The following is a 4,845-nucleotide window of genomic DNA, read 5'->3' as shown; positions in this document are numbered from 1 at the left end:
AATGGATTGTATACAATAATATCGATCGAAAATGATGTTGGTCCAAGCGCAATGAACCAGCACAAACTACATCGGAACTGCATAAAAAAAAAATGGCCACGCCATCAATTTGGTAAGATTACAAAGATGTTGTGTATTTTGAGCTGCTTCCAAGGAACCAAACGATGAATTCAGATGGTTACTGTCAACAACTAATGAAACTGGAGGAAGCAATCAAAGAAAAACGGCCAGAATTGCCAAATCGTAAAGGAATCGTATTCCACCATGACAACACTAGAGCAGACGCGTCTTTGCTAACTCGTGAAAAATATTTGGAGCTTGGTTGGGAGGTGATGTCACATCCACCATATAGCCCTGACCTTGCACCATCGGTTTACCGTTTATTTCAAAGTTTGCAAAATTCTTTAAATGGTGAAACTTTCAATGATGACAATGACATCGGTATGACCCTAACCTTAACACTAAAACCCCAAAGCTAAAATCAGTACAAACACAAGAACGATGTCATAAATAACAGTACCGCCGATAGCTGTTGTTGACAAACAACGGCACTAATTTTATTCAAGGGAAAAGATCCCATTACACCGCGACAACGTCTTGTTGACAATCCACAGCAGTAATTGTTTTCACCTCAATAGACGTCAGTGATTGATTGAAAGTACCGAAATACGACAATTTTAACACGAAATAACTTCAAAATTATAAACTTTTCTCAACAACACTAAGAGTAAAAGATGTTTTATATGGCATATTCTACCAGTGTCCCAAGTTTGAACGTGTGTTTCGTTAAGAGAACAAGTGGTGTCCGCCAAATCAGAAGGATCCTTGAACATTAATACGCTTTGAACATTTGTAATCTTCGTACAACCGAATTTTGCGGGAAAGGTACTGAAAAGTTGTGGACCTTGAGCGCTTCGTATTTCCATCAGAGTCCTTACTCTAGATCAGTGGTTCTCAACCGGGACCCATACGACACTTGGAGGTTCAGTGAGGTTTCTGGTAATCCTTATCAGCAAAGAGTTAAACTGGGAATCCACAGTAGTATTTTAAAGGAATAAATTTTACTTTTAGATGCATTTATTGCAAAAAAAAAAAACAGCTAGGTTTTTGTCTCCAAGCTGAACATGTTTCCAGCCACTGAAACCTGCTTTTTCAGTGAGGGCCATCACATGCAAGGGAACGTGTGGAAAACAAAATAGGAATTTTAAAAGAAGTATCTATATATATAAAACTAGTTTTTAAACATCGAATCCCTATGGGGACCCACCAGAATAAAAAGTAATGAAAGTGGTATATAAGCTTAAAAAAAAAAATAAGGACCACTACTCTTCTTCGTAAGGGTAAGATGTTGGGTACTATGCTATCGAGTCCAGTTCGAGTGTTAGGGTTAGGGTTAGGGTTAGGGTTAGGGTTGCATTCCCTAACTTGGGTTCTAGACATTCCAGGATTTCCCATGTGTATACTGCTGCATATATTTCGTGTTCTCCCTCTGGAGAATAGAGCCTCTGGTCTCTCCGCCCCTCTCAGCAGTATATCTGCTGCACCGAAGCAATGTTATCGGTGTAGTGGCTTTGGATTGCCTCGAGTTCCGTTGTTTGTTTGTCACCCTGCGGCGTCGACCATAACAAACGCATGTATGAATCTGTGCGTGTGTATATAAATGTAATTATGAATATATACACATATCATATATGTATTTCATATACACAGATATGTATACACACACACACAGACGCATATGTTCGCATTTACACGTACATGTATATACATACAAGCATGCACACACGCACGCATATGTACGCATTTACACGCACATGTATATATATATACACGCATGCACACATGTGCATATATAATATAGACAAATGTACACATACAAACTTACATTCAGATACATAAATCGGTAGCTGGCTATAGATAGATAGATAGATAGATAGATAGATAGATAGATAGATAGATAGATAGATTCATAAACACCAGTTAAAGTTGGTAAACTTGTTATTATTTAACTCTGTCAATTCTGATCAACCAAACCTACGACCAACAGTAGTGTTTCGTCAATGTTATACTTCCTTTTTTGGCACATCTACAACTAAATTATCAAGTATATACTTTCCTTATTTATGAAGGGCGGTAGATATGATGAAAATTTAGCTGTTATTTCTAGCTTACTCAACGACCGCATCGTGACCCTTCGTTGCATCGGAAACACGAATTTAACAGCAATGTATTACCACACACACACATTCTCACTCTGTCTCAGTCGGTCTCTCTCTGTCACTCCCTCTCTCGCTTTGTTTCACTCTCCTTCCAACTCTCGTCCTCTTTCCCTCCTTCCCTTACCTTCTCCGCCTTCTCCTCTTCCCCCCCTCTCTTTCTCCCTTACTCTTTCTCTTGTCTTCCCCGTCCCTGTTATTTTAAATGATTTCATAGCAGCAAACGATACATTTTACTCGCACACAACGTTCTTACAGCAGTTTGTCTTTTCCTTTCTTTCTCCATCACGGTTACTCTCCCCCCAACTCTCTCTCCTTGATTTCTTTTTCCCTTTTCTTTCTCCACTACGTTCATTCTCTCTTATCTCTCTTTGTTTTCTTTTCTACTTTACTTTCTTCCTGCAACACTTCATTCTTCCCTCTCTTTTCCCTTTCTTCCCCCATGTTCACTCTCCTAACTCTCTCCACCTTTCTTACTCTCCCAGCTTCCTCTTTTTCGTTTTCCTTTTCTATCCCTCAACACATTCACTCTCCCCTCTCTCCTTTTCTTTTCCCTTTCTTTCTCCTTACACGTTCGTTCACTCTCTCCTTTACTTCTTCCCTTTCTCTAAAACGTTCACTCTCAGCCCTGTCTCTCCTTTATTCTCTTTTCCCCTTCTACAACACATCCACCTTCGCATTCACTTTCCCCTCACATTCTACAAGTTTCCTTTTTCTTTTCTTTCTCCAACACATTGACACACACACTCCCTCTACTTTTTTCTCTCTTTCCTCAGCACACATTCTCTCCCCCTCTCCTTTCCCCTTATTTCTCTCTTTCTTCCACACATATTCTCCCTCTCACTCTCTATCTTTCCCTGTCTCTATCTCTGCCTCCTTCCTCCACACGGCGATTAAAAAAAAACCGGTGACTTTAAGTAGCAATAGAGAACTTCACACACACGCATACGATACCTACATATCTGACCAAGAAGGAAACTTGTACGTGGTCATATAATGGGCTAGAAACAGCGGTAAAATGTCCTTCAAATCACGCATTACCGGGGCTTTCTTTTTTAATGATGATGCGCATTGGGTAACGTGGTACGGAGTTAAGAGCAAATCTTACATTTTGCTTATTTCAGTCATTGGACTGTGGCCATGAAGTATTTTGGTCAAATAAATCGACCCCAGTACTTAAAACAATAAATAAATAAATAAATAGGCGTAGGTGTGGCTGTGTGGTAAGTAGCTTGCTTACCAACCACATGGTCCCGGGTTCAGTCCCACTCCGTGGCATCTTGTGCAAGTGTCTTCTACTATAGCCTTGTGAGTGGATTTGGTAGACGGAAACTGAAAGAAGCCCGTCGTATATATGTATATATATATATGTATATGTGTGTGTGTGTTTGTGTGTCTGTATTTGTCCCCTTAGCATTGCTTGACAACCGATGCTGGTGTGTTCACGTCCCCGTAACTTAGCGGTTCGGCAAAAGAGACCGATAGAATAAGTACTAGGCTTACAAAGAATAAGTCCTGGGGTCGATTTGCTCGACTAAAGGCGGATTTGCTCGACTCCAGCATAGCCGCAGTCAAAAGACTGAAACAAATAAAGAGTAAATAAAAACCAGGGACCTCTTTTGCGTGGTTGTAAACAAAGCAACACCAGTTGTCTAGCGGTGGGAGGAGGTCAAACAAACAGACACACACACTTGCCCAAAGTGCCACGCAGTAGGATTGAACTTGGAAACATGTGGTTGGGAAGCAAACTTCTTACATAGCCACGCCTGCGTCTATAGGAAATGAGAAAAATAGAATTAAAATGTGGCTGGTCACGGCTGGATTGTTTTTGATAAGTTTGTTCGTTCAGCGCGGATGTGTGGTTCAATTGTAACATCGCGGAATAAACTCCCAAGTGGTCACGCAACATACTAGAAATAGCAGCCAAAGTTGCTGAAATCACACCCTTACTAGGTTAATTGACCAGTCAACGTAAATACTGTTTAGCAATAAGGCTATGGGACGGTCATGATTGAAACGATTTTGATCACACGTTATTTACCCGATCAGGGCTGACCTGTGGTTAAACATTAGTATCACAAATATATACAACCAACAAAAAAAAAAAATCACTCTCCCTCTCCTCCACCTACTCCTTCACTCTTATATGTTGTTTTTTGAGAGAAAGAACTTCACTCAACCCTCATCACTTTCTTCTTTTCATTCCTTTCCCTCTGTTTGTCTCTCTCTCACACTCACACATGCTCGCGCGCACACATTCACTGTCACTCATTTAAACAGACGAGTTTAGCAGCAGACGATAACTTCGCACACACTCACTATCACTTACCCACACTATTCGAACACAGTGTCATACACACTCTCTAGTCTCCATTTCACTCACGCTTGCATGCGCACACACAAGCAACTTAACACACAGACACATACGCTCCTCTGCCTCTCTCTCTCTCTCACTCACTCTCTCACTCACTCACTCACTCACATACACCCCCACACTGCAACTTTCTCACTCCCATATTGAAAGCAACGACTTCAGTAGCAGACGATAACTTCACACACACATCACACGCAATCTCTCTCTCTCTCTCTCTCTCTCTCTCTCTCTCTCTCTCTCTCTCTCTCTCTCTCT

Source organism: Octopus bimaculoides, chromosome 5 (genome assembly GCF_001194135.2).
Source record: "Octopus bimaculoides isolate UCB-OBI-ISO-001 chromosome 5, ASM119413v2, whole genome shotgun sequence".
NCBI lineage: Eukaryota > Metazoa > Mollusca > Cephalopoda > Octopoda > Octopodidae > Octopus > Octopus bimaculoides.
The sequence above is the reverse complement of the archived record's forward strand: the minus strand, read 5'-3'. Positions refer to the sequence as shown.